Source organism: Vicugna pacos, chromosome 13 (genome assembly GCF_048564905.1).
Source record: "Vicugna pacos chromosome 13, VicPac4, whole genome shotgun sequence".
NCBI classification, from domain to species: Eukaryota; Metazoa; Chordata; class Mammalia; order Artiodactyla; family Camelidae; genus Vicugna; species Vicugna pacos.
The window spans coordinates 25,676,650-25,690,946 of NC_132999.1; the positions used below are offsets into that span (position 1 = coordinate 25,676,650).

The 14,297-nt window shown below is 43.3% G+C and overlaps 1 protein-coding gene across 17 annotated transcripts in view; it reads left to right on the forward strand.

Annotated features, from left to right (window-relative positions):
* Positions 1-14,297, forward strand: part of DAB1 (DAB adaptor protein 1) — a 386,755-nt gene that overhangs the window by 167,529 nt on the left and 204,929 nt on the right. The window lies entirely within an intron of this gene.

Below are 14,297 nucleotides of genomic sequence, written 5' to 3' on the forward strand. Positions count from 1 at the left end.
CTTCTGGGTGTGTGGGAGCCAGCCAGCCCTTGTTCGAGCCTTTCAGTCCTTGCAGGGGTTTTCTGGTTTTTGTCACGGCAGTCGCCAGCTGTCATGGCCCTGGCAGGGGTGTCGCTCAGCACGCTAATACGTTACAATGAGCGTCTAATGAGGCTCCGGGCCCCCTGGAAGTCAGCTTCTACGCCATCTTGGGCTTAGTTGATTCTAACTAGTTCTTGTATCTTCTCTTTGAAGCTTCCTCCTGAGGCTTAGATAAGAGTAATTGGTTTGTCTGAGAGAGGGGCAGGGGTGTGATCCTGGGGGTGACAGCCTCGGTCACATGGGGTTGTAAACAAGAGGCAAGGGTTGGAGGGGTGGTTCAAATTCAGCAAGTACTTATTGAGGATCTACTAAGTACGTGAGTTGTGCTGCCAGATCAACAATGATCACAGGATACCGATCTGAATGAAATTCTCCTTGAAGTTTTTCCAGTTGCTTTATGATGTTGAGAATCGTGGCTCTAGGGAATGACAAATGGAGATGGTCTAAAAACAGTTCTATTTAGATGAATTTTGAAGTGCTCAGAGAGACTTTTGGCTCTTTTATAAATGAAAAGCAGGTTAAAAGTTGCTTTAAGAACAGCCAGTAGCTTGTAAGGAAAAAGAATATGAAAAAGAATGCGTGTGTGTGTGTGTGTGTGTGTGTCACTGTACTGTACACCAGAAGTTAACACAACATTGTAAGTTGATTATATGCCAATCAAGAAAAAAAAGAGAGTGGTCTAGGTTATGACCTTCAGTATTTGCTGGCACAAGTTAGGAATCTTAATAGTAAGTGACTTCAAGAAAAACGTTAAATAGGTTGGGAAAAAAGTACATTACATAACAGTTATAAAGCAAACCAGCAAGGGGGTGTATGTAAACCCAAGGAGTTACGTGTGTGTTACTACTGTCGTTGTGTATGTACTTGTATTTTTCTTCCTCCTGTGTTTGCTTTTTCCTTGACAAGTAAGAAAAAGGAAATTGTAAGAGCCGATAGGTTCTGAGACAGTACAAGTTCTGAACACTTCCTTTAGAAATTCAGGCATCTCCTGTAGCCCCCTGGTATATAGCTGTCCCCCTCAACGCTCCCAGGATGAAGCCTCGGCCCTTTTTCCACTCCAGAGGAATCTCTTTCTCTCTGTCTTTGCCCAAGGAACATCCTTTATGACCCCTTTGCCCTGAGTTAGAAGATTAAAGGCAGAAGAGAAGCACCTGAAAATGCTTTTGTCGCCAAGATGCTCTGAATCCCCAAAGAGAAAAAACTGTAAAGATGCTTTTAACTCTTGGAATGAGTTCAGGGCAAGTTGAAGGTTGCTTTTCTCTAGGACCTTGGAGTTGGGCTTTAATAATTCCAGCCACAAATCTATAACCATTTACTTGCAATATCTTTTCATATATAGTACCTGGAAAAAGGTACTATATATGAAAAGATAACACAAGGAAACTAGCTCCCTCAAACCTAAGACTTTGTATGGTTGGTAGAACTCAAGCAGGCTTTTCTTTGAGATTTCCTAACTTTAATGTAAGATCAAGAAATAGGAATTAGGGGAAATCACTTGAATGTGACCGAAGGCATTAAGAAGAGGTATTCATAGAGCTCGTGGAAACCTGGGTTGTCCCTCAGCTGGTATCAGAATGCGAGAAGAGTAATCTGGCAGCTAGGGCCCAGCAGCAGGAGGGCTAGGCAGTGGGTGTTTGAAGCTCTGTGGGTGAGAGGAACTAGCCTCGGGGCATCCTTTCCACGGCAGAACCCAGCCAGGAGCTCAGAGTAAGGGCAGTAAGGTCCTAATTCCCAGGACAGGATCTGGCAAGGGCTAGCCAGCCCCAAAAGAAGTCTCTGTGTAAATGGTGGCATTCCCATTCCTGACGAGGGACGGCGTAGAGGTGCCCTCCAGGTTGGCAGTACAGTCCTGTGCTGGGGCCACGTCCACAGGGGAGTCATAACTCAGCCATGGCAGGATGTCCAGACGCCGATCTAAGCCCGACATACTAAGTCTCTGACCATATGACCAGTTCCAGGCCCTACTTGCTAGTGAGGCTGATGGTCTCTGGTTGATGGACTTTAGACTTGATACATTGGAAGCTGGGTATTTTCATACAAAGGTCCTATGTCTCAATTAGAGAAGGGCTGGAGAAGGCCGGGGCAGGCTGACGAAGGTCACAGCAGTATAGAACAGTGCATTTTTCATTTCTTTATCCCTCCTCCTCCTTCCCCCAGCTATGTGGAATATTTGTGTGTCCCTTTTGGCCTTTGTGCAGCAGGGATAGTGTTGATTGATAGTTAACAAGAAAAAAAAAATAACGGTTAAGTTCATGAATGCAGTACACTTTTATAGAACCCCTAATCTGTGCCAGCTACCTTGCTAAGTGCTGGAGATACATGATGAATGAGATCATCTCTGCCAGATTCTGTGTCTCACCCTCAGTTTTCTTTCTTAGCATATCTGCCCTGCTCATGGTCCATATATAGTGCACATACATGCCCAGGTAACTGTCCTACCCAGCTACCATATTACTCCTCTTGTCCATTATTTCATGGACCTGGATGTGCACAGCCAGAAAAATCCTACCAGGAGGTGCAAGAAGAGAGGAGGTTTATCTTAAATAGGGCCCTTCCCAGAACAAGAATAAATCCCAGACGGCAGGTCAGTGTAATTAACCAAACTCTGATAGTAATGGTGGCCCCTGTGGTTTAATCATGGGCGTTGAATCTGCAATGGTGAGCTCAATGTAATGACTGAAATTTTAATTTCCGTAGTAGCATCATATCCATCCTTCATTTTCCAAGCCCATCCTCCTCAGCTCATTCTAGCCGATGTTCATCATTCTTGCCTTTCATTACTTAAACCCTAACAATGGAGGCAGTGTGTCTTGTGGAAGCAACAGTGGGCATGCAGTCAGAAGACCTGAGTCTGGGTCTTGGTTCTTCCAGTTATTTGTGACTTTGGTCCAGTTAATGTTTTCTGAGCCTCGGTTTCCCTCATTATAATGTAGGGATAATGATGCTGACATTGTAGGATTGCTGGGTCCATTCAGATGATGTGTGAAATTTGCTTAGCTCTTCAGCTGTTTTTTTTAAACATCCAGCACTGTGTGTGGAGCATTGTAAATGGTCGATAAATGTGTGCAGTAAAACCACTACTTAATGGAAGTGTTGTGTGAGATTCCATTTTGCCTTTTTGAGTGTATTCTTCTTTGATTTATTAAATTTCAACTTGTTTTTATAAATGTCTTGTCTCCCTAATCAGATTTTCAACTCCTGAGGGAAGTGCCTTTCCCTTATATGTGTTTTGTCCCTCCCCCCCACCCCCAGGTCTTATCACAGTATAGGGATTTAAGAAATGCTCAGCAAAGAGTAATATATTGTTTCTCATTTCTTTTCTACCACCAATTAATAAATGTTTGTCATCTGTATGTGTAATGACATTACTACCATGCCTAGTGTGGGTGGAGGTAGGGGAGTGCAGTGTGATATAGACAAATGAAATCCAAAAATGATGAGTAACAGTTCAATTAATAATGCTTAGGGTCAAGAGACAAGTAAGCTTGTAGAGGATAAAGGCTGTTTCCTCTCTCATCTCTGAATTTCTGGTGGAAGGACTGGCTCTCAACAGGGGCTCCTTAAAAGTTTGTTAGTTGGATGGATGGATAAATTAATTAGTTACCTGACCAAATGACCTGGCAAACAGCAAAAGTCTTTGAGAATCAGAAGGCAGAGAATTTATTAGTGGAGAGGATTTTTTTTTTTTCTGAAGAGGAACCTAATTAGTTGCTCTGAGTTCTTTCAGGATGAAATAATCTTCTGGGTAAATAAAACCAAAAAAAAAAAAGAAAAAGAAAAAGAAAAGTATTTCTCTAGGCAGGGAAAGCAGAACAGACAAAACTTGTGTTTTGCCTGAAACATCTTCCTCTTCTTTAATTTCCTTGGGTCAAAATCTAATCCATTCTTCAAGATCTACATATAATACATCTTTATATTGACTCAGTGTGTTTTCCTGACACATGGTAGGTGGTTTCTTAGATCAATCTGGTTTTCTAATCTAACTCCACCTCTTAGAAGCTTTGTGTCTCTGAACAATTTAGAGACTCCCTCTGAGCCTTTTACTTCCTCTTCTGTAAAATGGGAATGATGATTAGAAACTTACATGGCAGGATGGGAGGGATAAATTGGGAGTTCAAGAATTGCTAATATTAACTACTATATACAAAGTAAATGAAAAACCAGATATCTTTTGTATAGCACAGGGAACTATATTCAGTATCTTATAGTAACATATAATGGAAAAGAATATGAAAATGAATATACATATGTATATGTATGACTGAAACATTGTACTGTACATCAGCAATTGATACATTATTACTGAATTGACTTCAATAAATGAAAGAAAGAAAGAAACCTACAAGGCTATTGTTGGGATCAAATCCATCAGTGCATGAACAGATGTTTCATACATTGTGAAGTGCTATTAAACACTAGTTATTTGGGTTGTTATTTTTTTTTTTAGAATATTTCCTATGCTCAGGGCTATTTGAAAAATTATCATTAATGTCTTTGCTTAGCTAATTAGCATTAGAAAATGGGAGTGACATGATGCTCAGAGAGAAGGAAAATCTGCCTACTTCTTTGTGCAGAGCCCTGATGCTGAAAAGAAGGAAAGAAGTTCTTTTGGGTGGTTGATAAAGGTAGCAGGGATAATTTATTTTCCTCACAGGCTTACCTCTGGGCTATTAAAAAAGTCTCAGAGGGGGTTTGTGTTTAATCGTAAAGCTTCCCTAAGAGAAGACGAATCGTCTCCCTGTGGGGAAGGCTGCCTTTCACCTGGGCAGGGCCCGCTCAGCTCATCAGACAGACACTGTCCTCGTGTCAGGTCCCACGCTGGGCACTCGGAGTTTACTCACATAGGAAGGAGACAGTTCCTGCCCTCAAAGAATTCAAACCCAGGAGTGACAGTGAAGTGTCAGAGATGCCCCTGCAAAGGGAAGATGTCTCTCATCCACAGTGACTGGGAGGCTGGAGCACTTCAGAGAGGAAAGCAGAATCGCCGGCGTCTGAGGAAATTGTGATTCTGTGCTCTCCAGTCCATTCACCACTAGCTACATGTAGCAAATTTAAATTTTAATTAATTTAAATGTATTTATATTCGAATTCCATTCCTCAGTTGCACTCGCTATATTTCAAGCACTCAGAAGCTACATGTGGCCAGTGGCTACCCTGTCAGCCAGCACAGAGCATTTCCATCATGATAGAGAGTCCGGGGGCGGGGGGCAACCCCAGGAACCCAGCTCCTGTGCAGCCTCTAGGGGACCAGTGAGGTCAATGACCTCAACCTTCGTCAGCTTCCTGCTTCTTCAGTGGGACTCCCTCTACCCTGGGATCAGAGCGATATGCTCTCCTCTCAGAAGGCGAGATTTCCATGCTAGATAAAAATCAGTACCTAAGCTTCCTGTGTCTGTGAGAAGAAATGATAAAGTCTTCAGCATGGCATAAAAAAAAAAGCAGTTGTGATTTGCTCTTCCCTGTGTCATCCCTGTCCCTTACCCCACGTGAGTTCTTGCCATACTGGAGTCCCCATTTATGAGTCACACCTTATAGTTTCCTTCTTCTGACCCGTTGCCTACCTCTTACCCCATCCCTCCCGTCCACATTCTTTCTGTGCATCCTTCAAGGCGCTGGTTAAATGTCTCCAGACGGTAGGTCCCTTCCTTCACGGTGCTTCTGGAGTCTCCTCTAGCCCTTCTGTCCTGCTGTGATGATCCCTTGACACGTCTGTCTTTGGCGACAGAGAGCTCCTTGAGAGCAAGGCTTCACTTAGTCACCTTTGATTCCCTGGTTCTGATAAAAGGGGAAGTTGAAAGGGACAGGTTGAATGAATGGATTCCCACATGAATGAATAAAGTGCTCCAGAAACAGGTGAACGAAAGAGTGATGGACACACTGGACTCCCCAGGCTAAATGAGAATTAAAGAGTGGTGTAAAAGCTCTTCTGGATCTTTGGATCCCCAGTCCAGTTCTGTTCTCTCCTTGGCTGTAGAATTCTGGGTGGGCCCTCAGCATCTGGAACCAAGTACCTTTGAACTCAGGATGTTAACTTAGATACCAGGGCACTGCCCCAAGTATCAGTTAAACATCTTAAGAAGAGTATATAGGTCAGGAGATAAGGAGGCACGCTGGCTGCAGTTTAGACAGATGTTGCGAACAGGCCCTGTGTGTTCTCCTAACGAAGCAGGCTATCAATTTCGCCCTGAGCGCACTGCGGCAAGGTGGGATGCTGTTTTTTTCGTTGTGATGAGTCTACATTATTCTGTGCGTTTAGCATTGAGGGGATTAAAATGCAAGCCATTAAATTGTGCTTACTGGGGTGGATGCCACAGACGTGATTCAGCCGTGCACAGGGCGATTGTTTTTTGAAAGTTTTAGTTGGAAAGCACAATGCTGGGAATGAAAACAGGTCTAAGTTTGAGCTTTGGCTCTGCTCTCATTTAATGCGGGACACTGAGGTAATTGCCTGAACCTTCCTTACCTGTGAAGCACAGGTAATAATAGCTCATCTCCCTGACATGGAGGTTGTGATGCTTAAATGAGATGCCACACCATCATTTAAAACATCAGCTCCGGGAAGAAAGGAACTAATTGTATATCAAGCACCTTTTTCGGGCCAGGCCCTGTACTGAGCGCGTGAGGAACGGTATTACATTTCATCCCCGCTGCAGTCCTCAGTATGGAAGTGTGATCATCATGACACAGTGACCTCTCCTGTTTTAGGCCCGACTCTCTGCTCCTGAGCGCTGCCTGACTGTGTATCAGACATCAGACTAGTTTCACAGGTGTGACCTCAGAACATCCTCATCCCCAGTAAACTGGGTCATAATGTCCTCCACTTAGCCGTGATGATAGAGGCCCAGAGAGGGTAAGTAACTTGTCTAGAGGCAAACAGATAACTAAAATGGCAGAATGGCAGTCTAACCCAGTATTTCAGCTACAGCTCTGAGACTTTCCCCACTCACTTGGCCGTATCTCTGTGCCAGGCAACATTTCTAAAATGGCACCAGGGCTCATGCATTACCTCCCCAGCGCCCTCCCTCCCCACCCACATCCACATATATACTTTCTTTTTCTCAGTCCGTGGAGGAGGCCTTGCCACTCACCTGAGAGCCATAGGTTTAAAATAAGTGTGTTAAGGATCAGAGCAGAAACTTGGAGGTGCGTGGCTGGGATGGGCGAGTCCCTCCTGAGTGGGCGGAGCTGTCGGAGGAGGGCGGATAACGGCCGTGTGGAGCGCGAGCAGGATAACTCAGGGAGCCCAAGTTTGAGCATTAGCCCTTGGGTTTTCTTTGTAGTCTTAGGAGTGGTTGCCAATGTCTTTCCGTTTTTCCTGCTCAGCTTTATTTTTAAAACAGTTCCCCTTTCTCCAGACAGTTCACACAGTACTAGTAACCAGTCGTGCAGTGAACACCTTCCAGGAGACAAAGGCAGGTGGCTGAGATGCCTCAGAAGCATCAGCTGCCTGTGGACCGTTTTACCGGACATGGTCATGCTAATGACAGTTCCATTCTAAAAAATTCATATGGCTCCTGCTGTCTTTCCAAAAGAAATCGCATGACACCATCAAATTAGTTTCCACCGCTTCTGGTGGAGCTACTGACAATGGAATTGAAAACTCAAAAAGGGAAAAAAAAAATCTATTCCTTGAATGCCAAGCCTTTTGCAATGTTCCTGCTTTCACGGCGCCTAATAGATGTCAGCTCACATGTTGCTCATCAGATGGGCGCCATCTGGTGTACTGGAAAGAGATTTCGATTGGGATTGGAATGGCAGGGAAACGGGCGTTCGCTGGCTGTTTGACTTCTGGGTCTCAATTTCCACTCCAAGATGGGGAGAGTGTGTTTAGCTAATCTCTGGGGTCCCTTTAGTCTGTTGCAGCTCAAGTAATATATTAAGAATGTAAGTAAGCTTCCTGAGGGGCGGCCATCTGTCTCATGCACTGTTGGATGCCCGTTGCCTGGCATGACGATCAGCAGGTAGCGGCTGCAGAATAATTACTTGTTGAATAAACGGCTGGCTGAATGGATGAATAAACAAATGTCGATGAAACTAATGAATAAATCGTTGACATGTATTACTGTCTTGTATGCTCTTTTGATGGGGTGTGTGCCAAAAAAAAAAGGCAGCTGATAGACTGCTTTTGAAAAGTATTTCTGCTCTGATGGTGTGGGGGTGGTGATGGACTTGCTGCTCCCGGCTCATCAGACCCCTAGACCCTTTGTCTGATTGTTGGCCTTACGTGTTATGTAAAAGCCTGGGGTAGAGGCCAGTCCGTGAATTCCACGTGCTGATGGGGTCTGGTTGGCAGTGTCGTCAAGGGTGGTGACAGAGCTCAGAATCCAGAGGCGTCCCTCATACCTCAGGTTTAAGCTGCTAAGAGTTGAAATCTGGGGAGGTCAGCTTAGGCGAAATAGAGAAACTTGGCAGGCCGAGCGGGGATGGTGCACAGACCCAGTGAGTGGGAAGCCCGGGAGGAGCAGCCAAGGGATCGGTGTCAGAGAGGAGGCCGGAGGAGCCAGAAACACGTGCGACGCTTCGAGGCTCCCACGCGCGAGGGTCTTCATCCTAAGAGTGCCGGTTTGTCTCCGTTTCTGCCAGAGAGAGTTCAGTCTGCGAGGTGGTTAATTCAGATGAACAGAGAGAGCAAGAGGTTTAGGATTGGAACAAAGTGAACTTGAAAGCTGGTGCCGTCGTGTTCCCCTTTCACACCCTGGAATGGCTTCTCTCTCTCAGTCTCGGTTTCTCCGTCTTTAACACGTGGTTAATAGTGGCGCATACTTGGTAGTGTTGTGAGGAGGCCTGAGTCAGGTGGCGGGCATGGGAAGCACCGCGCTCTGTGTCTGGCACGCAGCCAGTAATCATTAAATACTTGTTTCCTCTTTCCCACTCCTAGTCAGTCGTTAAATACTAAGCCCCCAGAGTTTGGTAAGCACTGCAGTTCATACAGGCCATATAGACGTGGAAGAGACCGTCTCCTCCGTCCTGGAGCGCATGGCTGAGTGGAAGGAGCAGTGAAGAAAATGGTTCACGACAGCGCAGTGTAGTTATATCTGAAATACACTAGAAATGCGGAAGTATGAACTAGGGGAGTCCAGAAAAAGAAATGCTCGCTTCCGTCCTGGGGAGTCGGGGAAGGCATCCAATTGACTCCAGCTCAGATTTTTGAAGGTGCCTATGTTTACCCAATCTGAGGAAAGAAAATGTTCTCTGGTGTTCTGTATATTGTTGTGTGGGCTTTTCTTTGTAAAAATTCTAATTCCACATTTGAGGAATCGGAAACTCTTGATTGACGATGTGTTGAAAACGGCCACAAGGCCTCATTGTGTCAGTTAGGTTTATCCAGTGATGACAGTAACCGCTGATACTTAGGGCAGCTGAGAATACCACTGGTCATTGTTAATTCATCTTTATTATGTGACCAGCATCTTGCTAAGACCCTTCATTCCTTACCTCGGTTCATTCTTCACAGATTCCCGTAACTACATTTTATTATCCCATAATATTTTTATTATCCCCATCTTACAAAGGAGGAAAGTGGAGTTTACGGAAGTTAAGTAACTTCTGCAAGGTGCACTCGTTAACGATTTGCAGAGCTGTGACTGGAACCCTGTTTTGTCTGTCTTTAAAGCTCATACTTTGTAAGAGAACATTATGTTGCCTCCAGAAATCTCTTTGTTTAGAAAAAAGAAATAACATGGTTGAGTTTAACTGCGAGTCCCAATGAGAATATTGGAAATGATGTTTGTTCATTTCTCTATAATCATTTAATTTTAATGACCCTATTTCCTTATCAGGATGACATTCTTTTTGAAGATCTGATAAGTACACTTGATATCTTTGTTGTCATTTAATTCACTTAACATCTGGAGCAGCTGTTTTAGTTTTTTTTTTTTCTGAAGGGGTGGGAGTTGTCATCTTTAGGGGAAATTGTTGCTTTTTTTTTCTCTACATCTTCAGTACTGAAAACAAAACAAACGGTTAAAGCAATCTTTGAGTCGTAGCTTACATATTTTCAGAGTAGCTGTTAGCTTGCATAAAAAAGAGATAATGTAGACACTGTCAGAATGAGAGCTGAAGAACTCTATTTTAAGTTGCGAGAGAAATCATCTGTAATCACAAGGAAGATCACTTGGGTGCTCATTGAGTTCAGAACTGAAATATGGAAGGCTGAGCAATAGTCACATACTTCTCATGGGTTAGGAAGGGGCAATGTATGATGCTTCCATAAACAAGTCTTGATGACAGAGACCAAACAAGGAAGGTGGGAACTGCGCATAACTCCAACCTTCGTCCGACTTCTGCAAATTTCCTTCTCGATGGAGTGGCAAAATACTTCAGGGCATCAAGTCAAGGGCTCTCATTTTAAGACAGAGGCCACGTGAAAGACGCTTACTCGTCTCAAAGTGACCCCACATGGAAAAGAGGCAAATTCAACCCTTCTGACAATGAATGTGGTGCGGTGTGTTTACTTTTGCTTGGAATCAGAAACGTAATTTGGGGAAGATGCATATGGCCATATAGTTCTACAGATGGCCACCAAAATGTTGGAAAAGTCTCACTTGTCACCCGAGAAAACCATTCTGATGTTTCATTGTTGCTTTTGAAATTGTGCAGATTTTAAACATACAGATGAATATAAAGAATACTGTAATAGATACCCATATACTCACTGCCTGCTTTTGGCAAAGCTGAAAATTTGTCATTATTTGCTTTAGATTTTTTTCCCCTTAAGAATTGAACATTATAGACACGAGTGAAGCCCCTTTGCCACTCCTCCTTGAACCTATTCCATCTTCCCTTCAGTGGAGAGCAGTATTTTGAGTTTGGTGTTTGACGTTTCTTAGAGGGTTTGTTTTTTTTTAACTTTTACTGCATCTTATTATCTAAAACAAAATGTGCTTTAGATGTGATGTATTTTAAAATTGTACCAAAATGCATTCCTACTGAACATGAACTTATCTCTTTACTTTTTTGGCTCAACATCATCTTTGAGATCTATCCCTGTTGATATAAGTAGTTCTCATCCATTCATTTTAACCACGATTTAGTATTTGGTTAAATGCATACAACAATGTTTATCTACCTAGTCTTCTGGTGATGAGCATTTAGGTAGTTTACAAAATGGGGCTGTGAAAAGAAAGGCTTTTGTAACTATCCTTTATCTATCCCTTTGGCCTCATGTGAGACGATGTTGCAAGGTAGAGCATCTAGGACCAGTTTGTTGGATCTTAGTATATGCGCATCTTCAGTTTTGATGGATATTGCCGAATTATATTTCAAAGTGGATTTTCCCTTTCATGTAGCCACCAGCGGGACATAAGAGTTCCCTATGCTTCATATAAAAAGCAATGATTAAATCATCGATTGCTGGTTAGACTTTTAGCTTTTTCCAGTCTGATGGGCCTAGAATGAGTCCTCATCTTTGTTTTAATTTGCCTTTACTTGAATACATTTGAGGTTAGGTTGTTTTCATATGTTCATCAACTGTTCCGTTTTTCTGTTCTAAGTTTCACGTTCATATCCTCTGCCCTATTTTCATCTTGAGTGATTCTCCTTTTCCTTACTGATGTGTAGCTCTTTGTATTTGTATTCTCTCTACAGATCTTTTCTTGATAGCTTTATAAATACTGCTGTGGTGGTGGTTTTTGCAGATGATACAGTAAATTGAGTGCAATCTAGATTTTAAAAAAACCTAATGTGTGGGTGTGTTTGTGTGTAATTTGACAGCTTCTACAATGTCTATCGGAATGCAGGTGTCTAAGAGTAGTGAAGACTATTTTGAAGAAGAACAGAGTGGCCAGATGTTACACTGCAGGACATCAAGTCTTACTGAGCATCTATTATGTGCCAGGCATTAAAATGGACACTTTAATCTGTTAATTGGATGAAAGATTAAATGTACTCCCTGTAAGGCTTCAGGAGCCAGAAGCATTTCTGCTGCTTCTGTTTCAGAAGGCAGGCAATAATTAATGCTTCCATCCTCATCCATCATCATTAGGTCTGATGTTTCCTCCTGCCACTCACCCCACAGTCACTCTGCTTCAGTGAATTAAGAACATCCTGTCTCTGCTTCTTTGTACTAGTCATTCTCTCTTACTCTCTGCCTTGTTTACCCAGCTTTATTAACTCTTTATTGTTTATTACCACTTGGCCTTACCTATTTTGTTCTATTGTGTGTCTCCCTCATTAGACTGTAAGTTTGGTGGGGACAGGCTTCTGCATTCGTTATTGACCCAGCAAGTCTAGAATAGAGCCAGACATCCAGTAGATTCCCAGTGTTTGTTGAATGAATCTACACAATACTTGAAAATCTTGTCTGTGTGAAGTGGTACACGGCAGTCCCACTAAGGCTTAGCATGTAAATGTAGTCGGCATTTACGGCACGCAGTTATTTCTTGGCAGTGTGGGTTCATGATTAAGAGTATGGGCTTTGGATTCAGGGACTGGGTTTAAATCATTCAGGTTCTACCACTAATTGGTAGTGTGACTGTTTACTTAACCCTCCTAAGCCTGTTTCCTTCCCTGTAATCATTGACATAATCTTCGCCCTCTCGAGTAATGAGATCTGGCTTGCTTTTTCCAAGGCATGCTGTGGTGGCTGTGTTGAGAATCACTTGGGTTGAGGGAGTGCACGTAGAAAGAAGGAGGCAGTGGGGGAGATGGACACACCCCGCTTGGAGAGGAGTTGGTGGAGAGGTTGAGAAACAATTAAATTCCACATAGGTTTTGAAGATAGAACCTGCAGAGTGTAGTAAGAGTTTTGCTTGGGAAGGAGCAATTGAGAATGTCTTCAAAGGTTTGGGGCTGAGAAGCCAGGGAGGCTGGAGTTGCTTTTTACTGAGCTGGGAAATGCTGAAGGAGGAGAAGGTTGGGGGGATGTGAATTTGGATGTTGAGTCTGAGATGTGGATTTGCTGCCCAAACATGGTTGTGGAGTAAGCAGCTGGGTCAAGGAATCTAGAGCTCAGGAGAGAGGTGTCTGCTGAAGACGGACATATGAGAAACTTTGTCATGTAGATGCTGTCAGAAACCATTTGACTGGATGAGAGCACTTAAGCAATGAGTTTGGAGAGGGAAGACACAAATTTTGAGGTCTGAGTCACGCTCTATCTCAACACGTTAGAAGTTGAGGATGTGAGAAGGAACCAGTGAGAAGGGGACTAAGTTAAAGTGGCCAGTGAGGAAGGGAAAATCAGGAGAGTGAGACAAGAGAAGAGATGTTTCCAGGAGTCAGGAGTGGTCGACTATGTTCAGTACTGCTAGCATGTCAAGTAAGATGGGCACTAAGAATTGATCAGTGTCAGTGTAAATGTAAATAGTTTTGTACCTTTTATTGAAAGTAAATGGTGTGGTGCAGCTTGACCCAGGAAACTTCTGAAAATTTCACTTACAAGAAAGAAAAACAAAAAAAATTCCTCCACATCGACCTCTTTAAAATGTGAATGAGTTGTGCTTTTCTGAAACGGTTGATTTACAGCTGGACACGCTTGAATTAGCTATCACTTAGTTGTGCTTTTTATTTTAAAGGCATTTTTAAGAGCAGTTTTAGGTTTACAACAAAACTGAGAGGAAGGTATATAGGTTTCCCATATCCATCCTGCTTCCACACATGCACAGCCTCTTTCATTATCAATTCACCATAATGGTACTTTTTCTTATGAAGAACAGGTCCACATTGACACATCATAATCACACAAGTCCATGGTTTACCTTAGGCTTAACTCTTGGTGGTCTACATTCTGTGGGTTTGGACAAAAGTATATTGACATGTATCCATCATTGTAATATCATACAGTGAATTTTCACTGCCCTAAAAATCCTTTGTGCTCTGCATATTCGTGTGTTCCCTCTTCCTCCACACACACCCCTGGCAACCACTGATCTTTTTATTGTCTCCATAGTCTTCCCTTTTCTAGAATATGTTAAAGAGAACTAGGGGAAAAGTTGCGTTCCAGACCTGCCTCAAAGGGAGATGCTGTCCAAAGAAATGCAGAGGACTCTGGTGTGACTCATTGATGACCAAGGCAGCCTTGGCTGTTGTCCTGGGTAGGACATGGGAGTCAAACCAGTTAGTTGGCAGCACTGTGGATCAGGATGATTCATCCTTTTGAAACAGGTCTTCCATCAATGCCAGAAGGTTGGGGAGTCAGGTGAGATAAGCTGATCCTGTTCTCCAGACGGGGGGGTCAGTAAGATGTATCTGATGGGCTCCAATCAAGGATGGCTGTAATC